Below are 23307 nucleotides of genomic sequence, written 5' to 3' on the forward strand. Positions count from 1 at the left end.
AGGCCACCCACATTTTTTCCCATATGACCCCTTGCACATTCAAATCTGCAACTGCACTTTAGGTCCTTCTAATGCTTCAAATCTCTTTGACTTCACCTTCTACTTTCCCTCCCTGCCATCAGCCAGAAAATGTTTTTTGCTTTTAAGGATTTATCTTATTAGATTAGGCCCACCCAGATACTCTCCCACTCAAAAGGTCAACTGTGCCATATAACGTAATATAATCACAGGAGTGATATCTCATCGTCTTAGGGAGTGGAACCTGGCAGTGGGGGTGCATTTTTAGAATCCTGCCTACCACAGTAATAAAAAGAAATCAGTGTATGTGTATACACCAACACACTCTCCACCCACCCCAGTATGCGCAAGTTTTCAGATCTATAAGTCCATAAACCAAGGAACCAGCAATAATAGAATTTTCCCCAACTGCTCCTTTTCTTGTCTTTACCCTGGAAATATAAAGAATCTCACTATTCTTGTCATCTCAGCTTAAGCCACAAAAGAGTGACTGAATTTACAGCTGAGTGAAGCACTACTTTGAGAACAAATTCTCCCTCATGGTTGTCCAAAAGGGTAGAAATTGCCTTTGTTTGTTGGTTTTTCAAAAGGGCTCAACAGTATGTGGCAGTGCGTGGTGGCCATTTATATTTCATAAGCTGCCGGGAACCCCAAATCTCTTAGGATGATTTTGAAAATACTTCTGTTCATCTAAATGCTCATGATTTTTTCCATCATTTAGAAATAAAGTGGGTTCCTGGATGCCGTTCTATCTTGTCTAAACACAAATTCAAAGAGGAGATGGTGTATATAAGTGAAGGTAAGGAGGCAGGAGAGGTTAGTGTTAGTGATGCAGCTGAAAATCAGGTTGGGTAGGGCTAAGGTTTATGCATTACTATGAATATTTGCAAAAGGAAAGAGATATGGATTATTCTTCAGAGCCCAATAGGGATGAAAAATAAATATGACTATGTTAGGGTGGTAGTATGCCAGTAGGCAAATGATAAAAGTCCCTGAAACTTGATGCATGTGAGGATTCTAGCCCTTTTCTTTCTAAAAGCAATTGGAAGAGGATAACTTTTAGACAATGCCCACACACATACCTCCCTCATACATTTGAGTTTTGATTTATAACAATCTGAGTGTATATGAATATATCAACTTCTTTGAGTTTCCCAACTACCTTGTAAAAAGGATGGCTATGCACAAAAGAGAGGAGGAAGGAGAGAAATGAGGAAAGAAGAAAGAAAAGAAAAGAAAACTCTTCCCCTAAATTTGCTAAATCCTAGTCTAGCAAGAATTTACGGTAAGGAAAGAAAATCGTGTTGCTAATGAGTCAATGTTCCACACTATTGCTGACTCAGTCCTAAGATGATGGCATGGAGATGAGCTGGTGCTGGCTCAGAAAGCAGAGCTGTGAAGGAGTTTAGAGATATTTGGGGAAGTGTGGTATTAGAGAGAGGAGGAAAGTTTGCATACCGAAAAGAAAGGTCACTTTCCCTAGGTTGTATGCCAGAGTTCAGAATTTTGTTCAGGATCTTGGAATGCTACTGAGTCAGATTTGTGTGTAAATAGTGAGAGCATGTCTGACCTAGAAAGGAAAGATGAAGCATGCAAAGTTCAGAAAAAAGGACTTTGCATTCTTGGGGACAAGGGAACTGAGACAAAGAGTTGTGGCATTAGACTGCAAAGAAGTAAAAGGGAATTTAATGAAACAATGAAAACTGTAAAAGCACAATTTATATTTCAATCTACAAGAAACTGAATTCAAAATAGAGATCATTTTTTAATTTCCATAATTTGTATGTACCTTGAACCCTGAGATTCTTTTTCAAGTTAGAAATAGTCCTTGCACACTGGTGGGCTATGATACAATCATGGCCATTAATCTGAAGTCCCTAGGGGGCATATTACAATACAGATTCCCAGGTTGTACTATGTACCTAGGGAGTCAAAATCTCTATGAACTCTGTTGGTAAGAAGCACCACAGAAATCAAGGGAAGGTCTGGGACATCAGGAGCAGAGCTCTCAGAGAAGAAATCTCTGGAATGCATGAAGGGAGAGTAGCTAGCAACAGATACCATAAGGCTGCTCCTTGGGGGCTCCCCTGACAACTCATTTATTATTGGGAGATGTGATAATTTTCCTCTTCTGATAGGAAGCAGAGATTCAGAGAGTTTAAGAGACTTGCTCAAAGTCACACAGCCAATTAGTGATAGAGCCAGGGTTAGAACCCATATCTCCTGGCTTTTTTGGTAACTTTCATTTCCAGACTCTAGATCTGGAGTACATTATTGTAAGATATCATTCAGAATTGCAAGTATCAAGGAAAAAGAGGTTAAGGGAGAAGGAAAGAGACCATTTCATTATAATTATCAAAAACATTAGATAAGAGTAATGAAACAGTGACCAAAATCACTGGTGAATTATCGAGCTAGTAATAGATGACAATCTAAAGTTACTACCACCAAAATTCATAACAACATGGATATCTGTCATTGCAAATATATTTGTTTTACAAAAGTTTAATGTCACTGAATTGATAAAGTAAAACAGTTTTTAAAGAACTAACAATCTTAGATGAAGATTTTGCAGGCTATGGAGTAGGTATGTTTATTTGTGCCACTCTTGGTGAATGATGGTATTGCAGTCGAACAGGAACCACATTTTTTCAATGATCAAGAATGAATAAAATTTCTTATTGTAAATATAATGAACAAAGCTGATTGAGAGTTGAAAGAGGAAGGTTAATGGCATGTATAACACCAGAAGGAAAGAAATTGGATAAAAACTGGGACTGTATAATCTAGCAAAAGTGGACAATGATGGTAATTAAATGTAGAAATATAATAAAGCTCATATATGAGGGAGAACAAGTGAATGTCAACACTGCAAGGTGTTGAAAATGGAATGGTACATGGGAAAATGCAGTCAATGCAAACTAGGGTCTATACTTAACAGTAACATTGTAATATTCTTCCATTAATTGTAACAAAGGCAATATACCAAAGCTAAATGTCAATAGAGGGTGATATAAGGGAGGGATATGGGATTCTTCTTGTTTTTTGATTTTTATTTCTTTAGTCTTTATTCTTTTATTTTCTTTCTTCTTCTTTCTTTTGCGGAAGAAATGGAAATGTTCCCACATAGATTTTGGTGGTGAATGTATAACTATGTGATTATACTGGGAGATTATTGATTGTTCACTTAGGATGGATTGTACAGTGTGTGAATAAAACTGCTTAAAATATAAACAGGAAGATACAAGTGCTGGAAAAGATGTGGAGAGAGATATATACCTATTCACTGTTGGTAGAGAAGTAGTATGGTGCAGTCCCTCTGGAGGAAGTATGGTGGTTCCATAGGAGGCTAAGTAGAGGGTTGCCATATGATTCTGCAACCCCATTATTTGGTATATATACTTGGAAGAACTGAAAACAGAGGCACGAATAGGCATTTGCACACTGGTGTTTATAGCAGCAGTATTCATGGTTTGCAATGGATGGAGGTGGCCTAAGGATACCTTGATGGGTGAACAGAGGGGTGAGCTGGGTGAATACATACAATGGAATATTGAGTGGCTGCAAGAAGGAATGAAGTTCTGAGGCATGCAATTCTGTGAATGAATCTTGAAGACATTATATTGAGTGAAATAAGCCAGAAATTAAAGGACAGTTATTGAACGGCCTCACTAATATAAACTAACTATAATGAGCAAACACAGAGAATTTAATTTGAGAGCATAGGTTACCAGGGGATAGAATATAGACAGAGATTGGGCAACTGACAATGCAAGAGTACAGAATATTCAATAAGGATTATTGTAAAGGTTCCTAGATTGTAAGCTCTTACAGCAGTCACATATATTCCTGAGTTTAAACTGTTATTTAAGAGAGGTTTAGGAGGGCGGGGCAAGATTGTAGATTGGTGAGGTGTATGTTTTAGTTACTCCTCCAGGGAAGTAGGTAGAAAGCCAGGAACTGCATGGACTGGACAGCCCACAGAAATCTGACTTTGGGCATACTTCATACAACAGTCATGAAAATGTGGAACTGCTGAGAAATCTGTAAGGTTTTGAGACCAGGGGACCCGCGCCCCACCCTGCCAGGCTCAGTCCTGTGGGAGGAGGGGCCATCAGTGCCAGGAAGGAGAAGGGAGAACTGCAGTGGCAGCTCTTATCAGAAAGTCATTCTACTGATCCAAACTCCAACCATAGATAGACTGAGACCAGACACCAGAGAATCTGAGAGCAGCCAGCCCAACAGAGAGGAGATAGGCATAGCAAAAAACAGCAAGACAAACTCAAAAATAAAAGCAGAGGATTTTTGGAGCTCTGGTGAACATAGAAAGGGGAAGAGCAGAGCTCAGGCCCTGAGGCTTATACGCAAAACCTGAAGAAAAACTGATCTCTCTGCCCCCCGGATCTTTCCTTAATAGCCCTAATTGCTTTGTCTCTTAGCATTTCAGTAACCCATTAGATCTGCCTGGAGGGCCCTTTTCTTTTCTTTTTTTCTTTTGTTATCTTTTTTTCATTTTCTAAAACAATTACTCTATGAAGCCCAATACAGAAAGCCTCAAAGTCTTGCGATTTGGGCAGGTCAGGACAAGAGCAGAACTGAGAGCTCTGAGACAAAAGGCAATAATCCAGTGGCTGAGAAAATTCACTAAACACCACAACTTCCCAAGAAAAGGGGGGCTTCAGCTCACAGCCATAATCTTAGTGGACAGGAAACATTCCTGCCTGTCACCGGCTCCATAGCCCAGAGCTGCCTCAGACAACCAAATGTGATGGAAGTGCTTAAAATAACACGCATACACCACAAAATTGGGTGTGGACATTAGCCTTCCCTGTACCCTCAGCTGGTTGTCCCAGACTTGGGAAGGTGGAGCAGTGGGAATTAACAAGCCCCATTCAGCCATCATTTCAGCAGACTGGGAGCCTCCCTACACAGCCCAGCAGCCCAGAACCACCCTTAGGGGATGGCACTGACCTGTGACATAGCACAGTCATCCCTCAACAGAGGACTAGAGGGTGCAAGGTCTGGAAGTGGGACCCACTCACAAGTCTCAGGGGCCACACGCCGATACCAAGGACTTGTGGGTCAGTGGCAGAGACAAACTGTGGCAGGACTGAACTGAAGGATTAGACTATTGCAGCAGCTTTAAAACTCCAGGAACACCAGGGAGATTTGATTGTTAGAGCCACCCCCCACTCCCTGACTGCCCAGAAACACACCCCATATACAGGGTGGGCAACATCAAATACACACGCAAGCTTGGTACACCAACTGGACCCCACAAGACTTACTCCCCCACTCACCAAAGTGGAGGAGAACTGGCTTGAGGGGAACAGGTGGCTCGCGGACGTCACCTGCTGGTTAGTCACAGAAAGTGTACTCCACGAAGCAGTAGATCTGACAAATTTGAGATAAGGATTTCAATTGGTCTACAAATCCTAAAAGAACCCTACAAGTTAAGCAAATGCCAAGAGGCCAAAAACAACAGAAAATGTTAAAGCATATGAAAAAACCAGATGATATGGATAACCCAAGCCCAAGCACCCAAATCAAAAGCTCAGAAGAAATACAGTACCTGGAGCAACTAATCAAAGAACTAAAGATGCACGATGAGACCATGGCACGGAATATAAAGGACATCAAGAAGACCCTAGAAGGGCATAAAGAAGACATTGCAAGACTAAATAAAAAAATAGATGATCTTATGGAAATAAAAGAAACTCTTGACCAAATTAAAAAGATTCTGGATACTCATAGTACAAGACTAGAGGAAGTTGAACAATGAATCAGTGACCTGGAAGATGACAGAAAGGAAAATGAAAGCACAAAAGAAAGAATAGGGAAAAAAACTGAAAAAATTGAAATGGACCTCAGGGATATGATAGATAACATAAAATGTCCAAACATGAGACTGATTGGTGTTCCAGAAGAAGAAGAAAAGGGTAAGGGTCTACGAAGAGTATTCAAAGAAATTTTTGGGGAAAACTTCTCAAATCTTCTAAACACCATAAAGACAAAAATCATAAATGCCCAGCAAACTCCAAATAAAATAAATCCAAATAAACCCACTCCGAGACATATTATGATCACACTGTCAAATTTGGAAGAGAAGGAGCAAGTTCTGAAAGCAGCAAGAGAAAAGCAATTCACCATATAGAAAGGAAACATCATAAGACTAAATAGTGACTACTCAGCAGCCACCATGGAGGCAAGAAGGCAGTGGCATGACATATTTAAAATTCTGAGTGAGAAAAATTTCCAACCAAGAAGAGAGAGACATGGAGAAAGGTTCAGTACTAAAGAGATTTGGTATGGGTACATTAAAGGATATTAATAGAGAGAGGGAAAAATATATACGACAAACATAAACCAAAGGATAAGATGGTTGATTCAAGAAATGCCTTCACGGTTATAACGTTGAATGTAAATGGATTAAACTCCCCAATTAAAAGATATAGATTCGCAGAATGGATCAAAAAAAAATGAACCATCAATATGCTGCATACAAGAGACTCATCTTAGACACAGGGACACAAAGAAATACAAAGTGAAAGGCTGGAAAAAAATATTTCATGCCAGCTACAGCCAAAAGAAAACAGGAGTAGCAATATTAATCTCAGATTAAATAGATTTCAAATGCAGGGATGTTTTGAGAGACAAAGAAGGCCACTACATACTATTAAAAGGGGCAATTCAACAAGAAGAAATAACAATCATAAATGTTTATGCACCCAATCAAGGTGCCACAAAATACATGAGAGAAACACTGGCAAAACTAAAGGAAGCAATTGATGTTTCCACAATAATTGTGGGAGACTTCAACACATCACTCTCTCCTATAGATAGATCAACCAGACAGAAGACCAATAAGGAAACTGAAAAACTAAACAATCTGATAAATGAATTAGATTTAACAGACATATACAGGACATTACATCCCAAATCACCAGGATACACATACTTTTCTAGTGCTCATGGAACTTTCTCCAGAATAGATCATATGCTGGGACATAAAACAAGCCTCAATAAATTTAAAAAGATTGAAATTATTCAAACCACATTCTCTGACCACAATGGAATATAATTAGAAGTCAATAACCATCAGAGACAGAAAATTCACAAATATCTGGATGTTAAACAACACACTCCTAAACAATCAGTGGGTTGAAGAAGAAATAGCAAGAGAAATTGCTAAATATATAGATATGAATGAAAATGAGAACACAACATACCAAAACCTATGGATGCAGCAAAAACAGTACTGGGGGGAAATTTATAGCACTAAACGCATATATTAAAAAGGAAGAAAGAGCCAAAATCAAAGAACTAATGGATCAACTGAAGAAGCTAGAAAATGAACAGCAAACCAATCCTAAACCAAGGAGAAGAAAAGAAATAACAAGGATTAAAACAGAAATAAATGACATAGAGAACAACAACAAAAAAAAAACAATAGAGAGGAAAAATAACACCAAAAGTTGGTTCTTTGAGAAGATCAACAAGATTGACAAGCCCCCAGCTGGACTGACAAAATCAAAAAGAGAGAAGACCCATATAAACAAACTAATGAATGAAAAAGTTGACATAACTGCAGATCCCGAGGAAATTAAAAAAATTATAAGAGGATACTATGAACAACTGTATGGCAACAAACTGGATAATGTAGAGGAAATGGACAATTTCCTGGAAACATATGAACAACCTAGACTGACCAGAGAAGAAATAGAAGACCTCAACCAACCAATCACAATCAATGAGATCCAATCAGTCACCAAAAAGCTTCCCACAAATAAATGCCCAGGGCCAGATGGATTCACAGAATTCTACCAAACTTTCCAAAAATAATTGACACCAATCTTACTTAAACTCCTTCAGAAGATTGAAGAAAATGGAACACTACCTAACTCATTTTATGAAGCTAACATCAATCTAATACCAAAACCAGACAAAGATGCTACAAAACAGGAAAACTACCACCCAGTCTCCCTAATGAATATAGATGCAAAAATCCTCAACAAAATACTTGCAAATCGAATCCAAAGACACATTAAAAAAATCATACACCATGACCAAGTGGGGTTCATTCCAGGAATACAAGGATGGTTCAACATGAGAAAATCAATCAATGTATTACAAGACATTAACAAGTCAAAAGGGAAAAATCAATTGATCATCTCAATAGATGCTGAAAAAGCATTTGACAAAATCCAACATCCCTTTTTGATAAAAACACTTCAAAAGTTAGGAATTGAAGGAAACTTCCTCAACATGATAAAGAGCATATATGAAAAACCCACAGCCAGCATAGTACTCAATGGTGAGAGACTGAAAGCCTTCCCTCTAAGATCAGGAACAAGACAAGGATGCCCGCTGTCACCACTGTTATTCAACATTGTGCTGGAAGTGCTAGCCAGGGCAATCCGGCAAGAAAAAGAAATAAAAGGCATCCAAATTGGAAAGGAAGAAGTAAAACTGTCATTGTTTGCAGATGATATGATCTTATATTTGGAAAACCCCGAGAAATCGACGATACAGCTACTAGAGCTAATAAACAAATTTAGCAAAGTAGCAAGATACAAGATTAATGCACATAAGTCAGTAATGTTTCTATATGCTAGAAATGAATAAACTGAAGAGACACTCAAGAAAAAGATACCATTTTCAATAGCAACTAAAAAAATCAAGTACCTAGAGTAAACTTAACCAAAGATGTAAAAGACCTATACAAAGAAAACTACCTAACTCTACTAAAAGAAATAGCAGGGCACCTTAAAAGATGGAAAAATATTCCATGTTCATGGATAGGAAGGCTAAATGTCATTAAGATGTCAATTCTACCCAAACTCATCTACAGATTCAATGCAGTCCCAATCAAAATTCCAACAACCTACTTTGCAGACTTGGAAAAGCTAGTTATCAAATTTATTTGGAAAGGGAAGATGCTTTGAATTGCTAAAGGCACTCTAAAAAAGAAAAACGAAGTGGGAGGACTTACACTCCCTGACTTTGAAGCTTATTATAAAGCCACAGTTGTCAAAACAGCATGGTACTGGCAGAAACATAGACATATAGATCAATGGAATCAAATTGAGAATTCGGAGATAGACCACCAGATCTATGGCTGACTGATCTTTGATAAGGTCCCCAAAGTCACTGAACTGGGTCATAATGGTCTTTTCAACAAATGGGGCTGGGAGAGTTGGATATCCATATCCAAAAGAATGAAAGAGGACCCCTACCTCACACCCTACACAAAAATTATCTCAAAATGGACCAAAGATCTCAATATAAAAGAAAGCGCCATATAATTCCTGTAAGATAATGTAGGAAAACATCTTCAAGACCTTGTATTAGGCGGCCACTTCCTAGACTTTACACCCAAAGCACAAGCAACAAAAGAAAAAATAGATAAATGGGAATTCCTCAAGCTTAGAAGTTTCTGTACCTCAAAGGAATTTGACAAAAAGGTAAAGAGGCAGCCAACTCAATGGGAAAAAATTTTTGGAAACCATGTATCTGACAAAGGACTGATATCATGCATATATAAAGAAATCCTACAACTCAGTGACGATAGTACTGACAGCCCAATTATAAAATGGGCAAAAGAGATGAAAAGACAGTTCTCTGAAGAGGAAATACAGATGGCGAAGAAACACATGAAAAAATGTTCAGCTTCACTAGCTATTAGATGCAAATTAATACCACAATGAGATACCATCTAACACCAGTTAGAATGGCTGCCATTAAACAAACAAGAAACTACAAATGCTGGAGGGGATGTGGAGAAATTGGAACTCTTATTCATTGTTGGTGGGACTGTATAATGGTTCAGCCACTCTGGAAGTCAGTCTGGCAGTTCCTTAGAAAACTAGATATAGAGATACCCTTCGATCCAGTGATTGCACTTCTTGGTACATACCCAGAAGATTGGAAAGCAGTGACACGAACAGATATCTGCAAGCCAATGTTCATAGCAGCGTTCTTCACAACTGCCAAGAGATGGAAACAACCCAAATGTCCTTCAACAGATGAGTGGATAAATAAAATGTGGCATATATGCGCAATGGAATACTATGTGACAGTAAGAAGGAACGATGTTGTGAAACATACGACAGCATGGATGAACCTTGAAGACAATGCTGAGAAAAATAAACCAGGCACAAAAAGAGAAATATTATATGCTACCACTAATGTGAACTTTGAAAAATGTAAAACAAATGGTTTACAATGTAGAATGTAGAGGAACTAGCAATAGAGAGCAATTAAGGAAGGGGGAACGATAATCCAATAAGAACAGATAAGCTATCGTGGGTAAATTTAACTTTCTGGGAATGCCCAGGAATGACTATGGTCTGTTAATTTCTGAGGGGTAGAGTAGGAACAAGTTCACAGAAATGTTGCTGTATTAGGTTACTTTCTTGCGGTAGAGTAGGAACATGTTGGAAGTAAAAGTAGTTATCTTAGGTTAGTTGTCTTTTTCTTACTCCCTTATTATGTTCTGTTTGAAATGTTCTTTTATTGTATTTTTGTAATTATTTTTTTATTTTTTTATTTTTCATACACTTGATTTAAAAAAGAAAAAAATTATTTTTTTAAAAAAAAGGAAAAAATATGCAGAGCCCCCTTGAGGAACTGGTGGAGAATGCAGTGGTATTCGCCTACCCCACCTCCATGGTTGCTAACATGCCCACGGACTTACGGGACTGGTGGTTTGATGGGTTGAGCCCTCTACCACAGGTTTTACCCTTGGGAAGACGGTTGCTGCAAAGGAGAGGCTAGGCCTCCCTATAATTGTGCCTAAGAGCCTCCTCCCGAATGCCTCTTTGTTGCTCAGATGTGGCCCTCTCTCTCTGGCTAAGCCAACTTGAAAGGTGAAATCACTGCCCTCCCCCCTACATGGGATCAGACACCCAGGGGAGTGAATCTCCCTGGCAACGTAGAATATGACTCCCGGGGAGGAATGTAGACCCGGCATCGTGGGACGGAGAACATCTTCTTGACCAAAGGGGGGATGTGAAAGGAAATGAAATAAGCTTCAGTGGCAGAGAGATTCCAAAAGGAGCCGAGAGGTCGCTCTGGTGGGCACTCTTATGCACACTTTAGACAACCCTTTTTAGGTTCTAAAGAATTGGGGTAGCTGGTGGTAGATACCTGAAACTATCAAACTACAACCCAGAACCCATGAATCTTGAAGACAATGGTATAAAAATGTGGCTTATGAGGGAAGACAGTGGGATTGGGGGTGGGGTGGGCATAGGGATCACACTCCCATTTGTCTGGTTTGTGGATGGATGAGTGAAAAGGTGGGGGAAGGAAACAAACAAACAAACAGACAGACAAGGGTGCCCAGTGTACTTTTTTGCTTTAGTTGCTCTTTTTCACTTTAATTATTATTCTGGTTATTTTTGTGTGTGTGGTAATGAGGGTGTCGGGGATCAATTTTGGTAATGAATGTAGAACTATGTAATGGTATTGTGAACATTCAAATGCATGATTTGTTCTGTATGACTGCGTGGTATGTGAATATATCTCAATAAAATGAATAAAAAAAGAACATATTATTAGAATATTTAATTGTATATGATATTTGGGTGAACATAAACATTTGCTTTGTGAACATGGACTGAATAAAAGGGATGAAAAGTGAAAAAAAAAGGGAGATTTATTTGTTACAAAATATATATTCTTTGTAGCACACTCTAACTTGCATGGTCAGTCTTTTTAAACAACAAAATTACATGGAACCTAGAATAAGGAATGAGATCTTGTTATTCTGTGCAGGTTAATGTAATACCCCAATACATCCCAGAGTATTTTTGGAAGAAATAAAAAAGTATTTACAAAGTCCCCCTGAGGGGCTGGGGAAAAATGTGGAAATATTAAACTTCCCCACCTTGGAAATTCCTGGTATTCTTGCAAGCATTAGTCAATCAAGAAGTCAAGCCCTTGATCTTGAGGCTCACCCTTATGAAACTTATTCCTGCAATGGAGAAGCTAAGCCCACTTATAATTATGCCTAAGTGCCACTCTTCAAGAACCTCTTTTGTTGCTCAGATGTGGCCACTCTTTCCTCTTTCTAAGCCAACTCTGCAAATAAATTCACTACCCTCCTCCCTACATGGGACATGACTCCCAGGGGTATAAGTTTCCCTGGCAACATGGGACATGACTCCCAGGGATGAGCCGGGCCCTGGCATTGTTGGATTGAGAATGCCTTCTTGAACAACAGGGGGAAAAGAAATGGAATAAAATAAAGTTTCAGTGGCTAACAGATTTCAAATGGAGTTGAGAGGTCATTCTGGAATTACTCTTATGCATTAAATAAATATTCCTTTTTAGTTTCCAGTGTATTAGAATTGCTAGAAGGAATACCAGAAACTGTTGAACTGTAAACCAATAGACTTGATTCTTGATGATGATTGTTTAACTATATTGTTTTTACCATGTGACTGTGTGATGTGAAAACCTTGTGATTGAAAACTCTCTTTATTCATTGCATGGGCAGATGAGTAATAAAATAAAGACAAATATATGTATATAAATAATACGGGGTGGTAAGTGGTATGGGATGTTTTGTGTGTTCCTTTATATTTTTATTTTCTTTACTTTGGAGAAATGAAAATATTCTAAAATTAATTTGGCAATGAATGCACAACTATATGATGATACTGTGAGCCATTGATTGTATACTTTGGACGGGTTATATGGTGTGTGACTATATCTCAATAAAATAGCATTTTAAGAAGAACAAATATAATTCCTAGAAGGTAAGAATGTGGAATCAGAAGATTGTGAAATATTGGAGGTATTCTTAGGGCTTGAGGAAGAGGCTTGGCCTCTATAAAGAGACAGTATTCACTAAATATTCTGTGAATTAACCTACATTTCCCAAATTCCATTGCAGTTTAGTTCTGACCAATGTACTCTAGGTAGAAGTGATGTTTATCACTTCTAGGTCCAGCAGATTAAGAACTGGCATCCCTATTCCATCTTTCTTTTCTTCTTCAAAGTTTGTAGTGATCTTGGAAGCTATATGTGGAAATGGTATTGTCACAAAATTGAGGGTGTCTAGATCTCAGTCACTGTTTGGAAGAGAACCACCGATGGCCTATATGGACTTGGTGAAATAAGGTTTTGTTGTGTGAAGCTACTGAGACTTTGATTTGTCTTTTGTGGCAGTTAGGGATTACTAACTCTAACACAATACTATCCTTATGAAAACTTCCAGTTCAGTTAGTCTTTCACATAATTCCCATACCCCCATCTCACACATGTCAGAACATGCATTTCTAATTGTATGAAAAGTTTGATGGCAAAATTGTACTAATTTTACAGAAATTCATTTTACCCCATTTTATTGGAAGACATTTATTCCATAAAAATATGCTTCTAAAGTTTAGATATTTTCTAGGATTCCCCTGAAGAACACTGAGTACTGGTTCAAGGAATAGTTTGAGGAAACCATAATTATTCGAAAACTGGAATATGGTGATGATTACACAACTCTATAAATTTAATAAATTATTTACATGTATACTTAAAATAGGTGAATTTTATAGTATTTAAATTATACCTTAATAAAGTAGTTTAAAAACAAGAAGGCATCTAGTTACAGGCATTTCCACAAAATTTTTCACATGTCTGTATACCTATTATGATTATCCTCAAATTTGCTTCAGAGTCTTAAGTGCAAGTCCATAAATTAAGGTGTGAGCTAATTAATGCATACTTATAATTGGGGACTTAAAGATAATACTCACAGGCCCAAAAAGTCAGGCTAATAGCAACTTTCATAGTGGCTTTGGGGCTGGTTTCTCTTGGCAGGTCTCCAACACCAGCAAGAGATTATGGGACATAAAACAGCTAGAGACAGTGAGATGGTCCTCAGAACATGGAACACTTGGAAACCTTAACAGAAGAAACATTCACATAGATTTCCAAACTCTCACTAATATCATAAGTAGCAAAAGCTAAGGTGAGGGCTCATACTGAGACAGAGAGTGGTTTTGAGAAGCAATTAAGAACAGGGCCAATCTGAAGGAAAAGGAGCAAGTAGCCCAAAGTCGCCTTTGGCATTCAATCCCTCACTTTACTTCCCCAACTTGTGCCCAGGTCCCTCAAACTATCCATCCATCCAGGAATGGAGGAAAACAAGCTATAACTTAAAATTAATCATGCTGACTCTTGGGAGTATATTCCCAATGAAATTTATGAGTGGCGGGTAGAATGGACAAGACTTAAATAAAAAAGAGTAACTCCATAATAGTGAAATTGAAGATATGAATGACAGGCCAGTGTGGAAGATATTATTTTAGTAAAGAAGCCTTCCAAATATTCTTCAAATTGTACTACATGGGCAACTGTTTATTTTGTAATAAAATAATAACAATAATAATTAGCATTTACTGAACATTAACTATTTTCCAGGCCCTGGGCTAAGTGCTCCATATCATTATTTCATTTAATACTCTCAACCAACTTGTAAGGAGAGTATTGTTGTCCCCATTAAATAACTTAAGAAACTCAGGCATAGAGAGGTTAAGTAACTTGTTCCAGATTGCACAGCTAAGAAGCAATGGAGTGCTCACTTTGGCAGCATTTACACTAAAATTGGAATGATACAGAGAAGATTCACATGACCCCTGCACAAGGATGACAAGCAAATTCATGAAGCATTCCATATTTTTAAATGGCATAACTTATGGGAATGAAAGGCAAAATAGAAGAGATGAAAAGCACAGTGGAGATATACAACAGCAGACTTGGAGTGGCAGAAGAAAGAATTACTGAACTACAGGGCAAGATATCTGAAATCCTACATAAAAAAGAACAGATAGGGAAAACAATGGAAAAATATGGGCAGGAGCTCAGGGAAATGAATGACAACATGAACCACACAAATATATATGTTATAGGTGTCCCAGAAGGAGAAGAGAAGGGAAAAGGGGCAGAAACAATAATAGAGGAAATAACCAATGAAAATTTCCCACTGTTCCTGTTTGCTAATGCTGCCATTACTCAAAATACCGGAAATGGATTGGCTTTTATAAAAGGAGTTTATTTGGTTACAAATTTACAGTCTGAAGGCCATGAAAATGTCCAAATCAAGGTATCAACAATAGGGGACCTCCACTGAAAGAAGGCCAATGGCATCTGGAAAACCTCTGTTATCTTGGAAGGCACATGGCTGGCGTCTGCTTGCTCCCAGGTTGTGTTTCAAAATGGCATTCTCCAAAATGTCAGCGTCAGCTTTCAATGGCCATCTTCAAAATATCTCTCTAAGCTGTAGCTTCTCTCAAGTCTTTCCATTTCTGAGCTCTTATAGGGCTCTAGTAATTAAATCAAGACCTAAGGTAAATGGGTGGGGCCACACCTCCATGGAAACAATCCCAACAACGGGTCACACCCTAATCATAGGCATTACTAGTCACATCTCCATGGAAACTGTTCTACTTTGTTAATGCTGCCAGAATGCAAAACACCAGAGTTGGATTGGCTTTATAAAAGGGGGTTTATTTGGTTACACAGTTACAGTCTTAAGGCCATAAAGTATCCAAGGTAACACATCAGCAACTGGGTACCTTCACTGGAGGATGGCCAATGGTGTCCAGAAAACCTCTGTTAGCTGGGAAGACACGTGGCTGGTGTCTGCTCCAAAATTCTGGTTTCAAAATGGCTTTCTCCCAGGACATTCCTCTTTAGGCTGCAGTTCCTCAGAAATGTCATTCTTAGTTGCTCTTGGGGTGTTTGTCCTCTCTTAGCTTCTCTGGAGCAAGAGCCTGCTTTCAATGGCCGTCTTCAAACTGTCTCTCACCTGCTACTCTCTCAGCTTCTGTGCATTTTTCAAAGTGTCCCTCTTGGCTGTAGCAAGCTCATTCCTTCTGTCTGAGCTTATATAGTGCTCTAGTAAACTAATCAAGGCCCATGCTGAATGGGTGGGACCACACCTCCGTGGAAATTATCCAATCAGAGTCATCACCCACAGTTGTGTGGGGTACTTTTCCATGGAAACAACCTAATCCAAACATTCCAACTTAATCCCCACTAATATGTCTGCCCTACAAGATTGCATCAAAGAATATGGCTTTTTCTGGGGGACATAATACATTCAAACTGGCACAGAAACAATCAAAAGTTTCCAACCTAATCAGCAGCAATATGTCTGCCCTCACAAGACTGCATTAAAGAACATGGCATTTTGGGGGACATACTACATCCAAACCAGCACACCAACTCTTATGAAAGACATAAAATTACAGGCCCGAGAAGTGCAGTGTACCCCAAACAGAAATGATCCAAATAGACCTGCTCCAAGACATTTAGCAATCAGAGTGACAAATGTAAAAGACAAAGAGAATTCTGAAAACAGCAAGAGAAAAGTGATGCATCAAATAAAAGGGATGTTCAATAAGATTAAGTGCAGATTTCTCAGTAGAAACCATGGAGGCAAGAAGGCAGTGGTATGATATATTCAAGATACTGAAAGAGAAAAACTGCCAACCAAGGATCCTAAATTTGGCAAAACTATCCTTCAAAAATGATGGAGAGTTGAAAATATTTACAGATAAACAGACACTGAGAGAGTTCATGAACAGGAGATCTCCTCTACAAGAAATACTAAAGGGAGTGCTACAGACAGATAAGAAAAGACTGGAGAGAGATGTTTAGAGAAGAGTGTAGAAATGAAGATACCAGGAGATAGAAAGAGGGCAGAGATCAGACATTTGATGTTGAAGGAGTATAGAACATTCAACAGAATTGACTGTATAGATCCAGAAATGTATAGCACAATATTGGGTGATGGTGGCACAATATTTTGAGTACACCAAGCAAAGATGACTGTGAGTGTGGTTGAAAGAGGAAGGTTGGGGACATGTAGGACACAGAAGGAAAGAAAGAAGATAAAGATTGGGACAGTATAACACTGAAACCTAGAGTGGCCAGTGAGTATGATTAAAGGTACAAATATAAGAATGCTTTTGCATGAGGGAGAACATATGAATGTCAATTTTGGAAGGTGTTGAAAATGGGATGATATTGGGGGAAAAAATTCAATGCAAGCTAGTCTATAGTTAACAGTAACATGTAATATGCTTCCATTAATTGCAACGAAGGCAATATACCAAAATCAAATTTGTAAAAGAGGGGGATATAAGGGAAGGGTATGGGATTCTTGGTGTTATTGTTGTTGTGTAACTTTTTTATTTTATTTTATTTTATTTTATTTTAATTTCATTTCCTCTTTTGCTTTTTTAGTCCTTATTTTTTCTCTTTTCTTTTTTTCCTCTTCCTGTTTCTTCTTGGAAGAAATGGAAATGTTCTCATATAGATAGTGATGGTGAATGTACAACTATGTGATTATACAGGGAACCACTGATTGTTTACTTAGGTAGGAATATATGGTGTGTGAATAAAACTGTCCAAAAAGTAAACAGAGGGATACAAGTGCTGGAGAAAATGTGGAGAGAGGGATGTAACTATTCACTGTTTGTGGAGAAGTAGAGTGGTACAGCCCATCTGGAGGGCAGTGTGCTGATTCCACAGGAAGCTAAGTGTGGTTTGCCATATGGTCCTGCAACCCTGTAATTGGGTATACAATTGGAAGAACTGAAAAGAGGGACACAAATGGACATTTGCAAAGTGGAGTTTATGGTGTCAGTTTTCACGATTTGCAGTGGATGGAGGTGGCCTAAGGGTATATCTACTGATGAATGGAATGGCAAACTGTGGTTTATACATACAAGTGAAGTTTTGAAGTGAATGGATATTGAGGACTGTATGTTGAGTGAAATAAGTCAGAAATGAAAAGACAAACATTACAATGCCTCACTAATATGGACTAAATATAATGTGAAAGTCTGAGAATTGAATTTGAGAGCATAGGTTATCAGGGGAAGGTTTAAATAAAGGTTCCTAGATTATAAACTCTTACAGCAGTTACATCTATTCCTGAGTTGTAATGGCTATTTCTAAATTCTGAGATGCTGAGCTTTTTATGTATAACCTGTTTGGTCCCTGGAAATTTGGATGTCTGTGTGACACCTGAAACTCAGAGCCAGAGTCCGGCAGCTCTGAATGTCAGCATTACCCCATATACCAAATGTTAAAGAGTCTGAAAAAAGAGATCAGACTCCAGTTAGAGATATGAACAAAATGGACTTGGTTAGGACTAAGGTAAATCAGACTAAGGGTAAAGGATGATATTGATGGTGTTTTAAAACTACAATTTCTGTGTGAAACAAAGGAAGAGATGTTTATTTGGTGCAAAATCTATATTTTTAGCACACTATATAATTTAACTTCTATGGTCAGTTTATTCAAACACCATAATTGCATGGAACTTTGAACAGGGAGTGCAATCTGGTTGGTTTTTACAGGTTAGTGTGAAGCCCCAATACATCCCAGAGTAATCTGGACAGAGAATAAAAATATCTTTGCAGAGCCCCCTTGAGGGACTGGGGGAAAATGTGTAAATATTAAACTTCCCCAACTGGGGAATTACTGATATCTCACAAGCATTGGTGACTACCAGTTTAGAAGTCCAAGCCCTCAAACTTGGGGCTTGCCCTTATGAAGCTTGTCACTGCAAAGGAGAGGCTAAGCCTACTTATAATTGTGACTAATGGTCACCCCCAGAGAACCTTTTTTGTAGCTCAGATATGGCCTCTCACTTTAAGCCAACTCTGCAGGTAAACCCACTGCCCTTCCCCCTATGTGGGACATGACTCCCAGGGGTGTAAATCTCCCTGGCAACACGGCACATGACTCCCAGGGATGAGCCTGGACCCAGCATTGTGGGACTGAGAACATCTTGACCAAAAGGGGGAATCAAAATGAAACAAAATAACATTTCAGTGGCTGAGAGGTCTCAAACAGAGTTGAGAGGTCATTCTGGAGGTTATTCTTATGTGCTATATAGATATCCCTTTTTAGTTTTTAGTGTATTGGAATAGCTAGAAGGAAATACCTGAAACTGTTGAACTGCAACCCAGTAACCTTTATTCTTGAAGAGGATTGTATAACTATGTAGGTTACAATGGGTGGCAGTGTGATTGTGAAAATCTTTTGGCTCCCACACCCTTTAACCAGTGTATGGACAGGTTAGTAGAAAAATGGGGACAAAAAATAAATGAATAGTAGGGAAGAATGGATGGTATGGAATGTTTTGGGTGTCTTTTTTACTTTAATTTTTATTCTTATTCTTTTTTGTGTTTGGTAATGAAAGTGTTCAAAAATTGTGGTGATGAATGCACAACTATATAATGGTACTGTGAAAAATTGATTGTACTCTGAATGATTGTATGGTCTGTGAATTTAAAAAAAGGAGCAATGGAACCTACACCTGGAGTACTCTACACTTTATTGAGATAGTTCGAAAGAGAAACTACAAATCCAGAATAGAAAAGAGAAAGCAAGAGACTGATATCTCAACACTATGTATGCTCGCAGATATATTGTCATTTAACCCTCACTACGACCCTGCAAGGCTGGTATTATTGTCCTTACTTACAGATGAGCCAACAGTTGCATTTTTTCAGGAAGTGTTTATTGAGTGTCTATAATGTGCCGAACACTGTACTGGATGATTGGGCCATAGTAGCCTAAAAATAAGACAAGTTGCCTGGTTTTGTGGAATTTACATTCTAGTTGGAGGTAGCAGGAAACAGTAAATAAAACAAGTGCTATGAAGAAAAACAAAACAATTTAAGGGGGGAAAGTATTCTTTTTTTCCTCTCCCCAGAATACCTACTCTCCTGAATTTACCATTTACCATTCCTGTTTTTACGACACTTACACTCTCCATCTACATCCATAAACCACATTGTATCTGTCAGTTTTTGTTTTTTGTCAAACCTAGAGTTATATAACAACAGGTATTTATTCTCATGCATCTAAGTCTGTCTGTCAGTTGTGGCAGTAATTCTCCACATATTTTCATTCTGGGGCTGAAACAGAAGTGGCAGTCTCAAGAGATATATACTTCTCATGGCAGAGGTCAGAAGGCACAAATTCCTAGAAGGAACAAACTGAAAATATGATGTTTCTTCAGGCCTTGCCTCAGAACTTTTACACTGTCAGTGCTGCCCACATATTCCATTGGCCAAAGCAAATTCCATGGTCAAGCCCAACATCAATGAGCTGAGGAAGTATATTCCTCTCATATAAGTGGTGGGAGGAAGGAGAGAATACTTGCTGAACAAAAATGTAATCTATAGCAAATATACAGTATTGTTTTGTATGTTTTCAAACTTTATGTAAAGGGTATATTGCAACTTGTTTTATTACTCAACATTATGATTTTTAGATGTATCTACACATGTAGCTCCAGGTCCTTCATTTTAACTGGCTTTGCTGGTTTGAATGTATTATGTCCCCCAGAAAAAGCCATATTCTTTGAGGCAATCTTGTGGGGCAGACATAATAGTGGGAATTAAGTTGGAACGTTTGGATTAGGTTGTTTGCATGGAGATGCGCCCCACTCAACTGTAGATGATAACTGATGGGATATTTCCATGGAGGCATGGCCCCACCCATTCAGGGTGGGTCTTGATCAGTGGAGCCATATAAATGAGCTGACTCAAAGAGAAGGAACTCAGTGCAGCTGTGAGTGACATTTTGAAGAGGAGCAAGCTTGCTAGAGAGGAACGTCCTGGGAGAAAGCCATTTTGAAACCAGAACTTCGGAGCAGATGCCAGCCACATGCCTTCCCAGCTAACAGAGGTTTTCCAGATGCCACTGGCCATCCTCCAGTGAAGGTACCCGATTATTGATGTGTTACCTTGGACACTTTATGGCCTTAAGACTTGAAATGTGTAGCCAAATAAACCCCCTTTTTATAAAAGCCAATCCATCTCTGGTGTTTTGCATTCTGCAGCATTAGCAAACTAGAACACTGCCATTGGATAAATACATCAAATTTATTTATTCTATTCAACTACTGATAGATATTTGGCATTGCCTATTCCAGACATCAGTGACATTTACAGCCAACATTGTATATGTCTTCACGTACAGCTCTGTCAGAGTTTCTTCACAGCATATTCATAGAGGTGAAATTACTGGATTTAAGTATGTACCCACAACTCCACCTTTTCTAGATACTGACAAATTCCTCTTCAAAAGTTGTGCAATTTGTACTTCAACCAGAAAGTTATTACAGTTATTTGTCACCAATACTTATTATAATTGGACTTTTCTAATTTTACCAAAGGGATAGGTATGAAATCATATCTTATTGTTCCTTTAATTTGCATTTGCCTGCAGTTCAGTATCCTATCAAGTTTCCTCTTCAGTAATTCACTCAATCATATCCTTTGCCTATGTTTAAAAAATTGTATTGTTTATGATTTCCTCCTTGATTCTTTAAATATTCCAGACATTAATCCTTTGTTAATTATACCTTTACAAATATCTCCTCCCAGTCTGGAGCTTGCCCTTTCATTTTGTTTATGATATTGTTCATTGAAGAGAGTTTTGAAATAACATGTATTTTTTTTATCACATGTGTATCACTAGTTGGCTGAGATTGCTGCCAGGATTCAGGCCGTCTTCAATCAGAATATTATCTGTTGCCATGGGAGAGGGAAAAGAGAACTCTACAAAGGCTCATGCTGGCAATCAAATACTCTGGCTTGGAAGTGGCACGTATCACTGCTGCTCACAACCCACTTGTCACAACTATCACACAGTTGCTCCCAAACACGAGGGGCCCGGAAAAGACAATGGGACCATTGCATTGAACGGAAGTTTTAAAATTTTAATGTAGTGTTACAACCTAGCTTAGCCCTAAGACCAAAGAACATACCAGGTATGGAAGTGGACATCGGTTTAATTGGGACTTACTGACAGGAAATGATGGTTTCAGAGTTGTGACCAGCTATGGAAAGTGAACTGCATGAAAAAGAGAGAGAGAAGTGCGAAGTGGGTCACTTGTAAAGGTTTGTGACTGTCACAGACCAAGAGGGCTTTCGTAGCTAAGGGATTAAGAAAGAACTGGACATGTTCTGAGACATAAGCTTTTATTTTGGGGGGGGGCATACCTACAGGGTGGCAAGTCGGTCACATTGCCCTGAATTCAGGAGCTGCTCTGAATGGTGACAGGTTCAGAGCTCAACATGAAGATACTCCACAAAAGCAGGGGGTGCCAGAGAGTGGTTTGTAAGGGTTAGGACAAAGACATTCAAATAGGTGTGAGACGAGCAGAGACCTTGTGATATAGGAAGAGATCGAGTGTAGTCAACAAGGAAGGGGGAGAGGATTATAGATTATCCTGTAGCCTCAGGGAGTTTCAGGAGGAAAGCAAGCTATTGCTGGAGGCCTAATTTCACAAGGAGAGTAGGTCAAACCTTAACTGCCCTAGGTCAGGAAAGCTGCTGTGTACAGTCTTCAAGGCACTTGAGGAAGGCCCTGGGCCCGGGTCTTCCACAGTGACAATGGAGTTTCTTGCAAGATTTGGTTACAACAGGATGTTGTGAGATTTGGTTACTAGCAGTGATTAGGGGAGGGAAGTTTTAATGCTTTCCTTCTTGGGTAGGGAGGGGCCTGTTCCTTGGTCATCTAGGCATCTGCCTGTATCTCGTAATGGAGGAGACGGTGGGGCCAGGGCCCTGGGTCTGGTATGTGGTTTTTTTTTCCAATTAAATTCATATACCATACAATCATCCATGCTGTACAACCAACTGTTCATAGCACCATCATATAGTTATGCATTCATCACCCCAACTTTTTTTGAACATTTTCCTTATACCGTGAAGAATAAGAATTAGAAATAAAAGTAAAAAAGAACACCCAAATCATCCTCCCATCCCACCCATTTTAAATTTAGTTTTTGTCCCCATTTTTCTACTCATCCATCCATACACTAGATAAAGGGAGTGTAATCCACAAGGTTTTCACAATCACACTGTCACCCCTTGTAAGCTACATTATTACACAATCATCCTCAAGTGTCAAGGCTACTGGGTTGGAGTGTGGTAGCTTCAGCTATTTCAATACATTAAAACCTATAAAGATTTATCTATATAGTGCATAACAATGCCCTTCAGAGTGACGTGTTGACTCCATTTGAAATCTCTCAGCCAGTGAAAACTTTATTTTGTTTCATTTTGCATCCCCCTTTTGGTCAAGAAGATGTTCTCAATTCCATGACGTTAGGTCCAGATTCGTACTCAGGAGTCATATCCTGCATTGCTAGGGAGATTTACACCCCTGGGAGTCAGGTCCCACATAAGGGGGAAGGCAATGAGTTCACCTGCCGAGTTGGCTTAGCTAGAGAGAGAGAGGGCCACATCT

General features: G+C 38.8%; 1 non-coding gene across 1 annotated transcript; it reads left to right on the forward strand.

The window, feature by feature from the left end:
- The first annotated feature begins 14595 nt into the window (after positions 1–14595).
- LOC119523932 lies at positions 14596–14702 on the forward strand. Its single transcript, XR_005214733.1, has one exon. It is a non-coding gene; the product is annotated as a U6 spliceosomal RNA (small nuclear RNA).
- The last annotated feature ends 8605 nt before the right edge of the window (positions 14703–23307 follow it).

This window comes from Choloepus didactylus, chromosome X (assembly GCF_015220235.1).
Source record: "Choloepus didactylus isolate mChoDid1 chromosome X, mChoDid1.pri, whole genome shotgun sequence".
NCBI classification, from domain to species: Eukaryota; Metazoa; Chordata; class Mammalia; order Pilosa; family Megalonychidae; genus Choloepus; species Choloepus didactylus.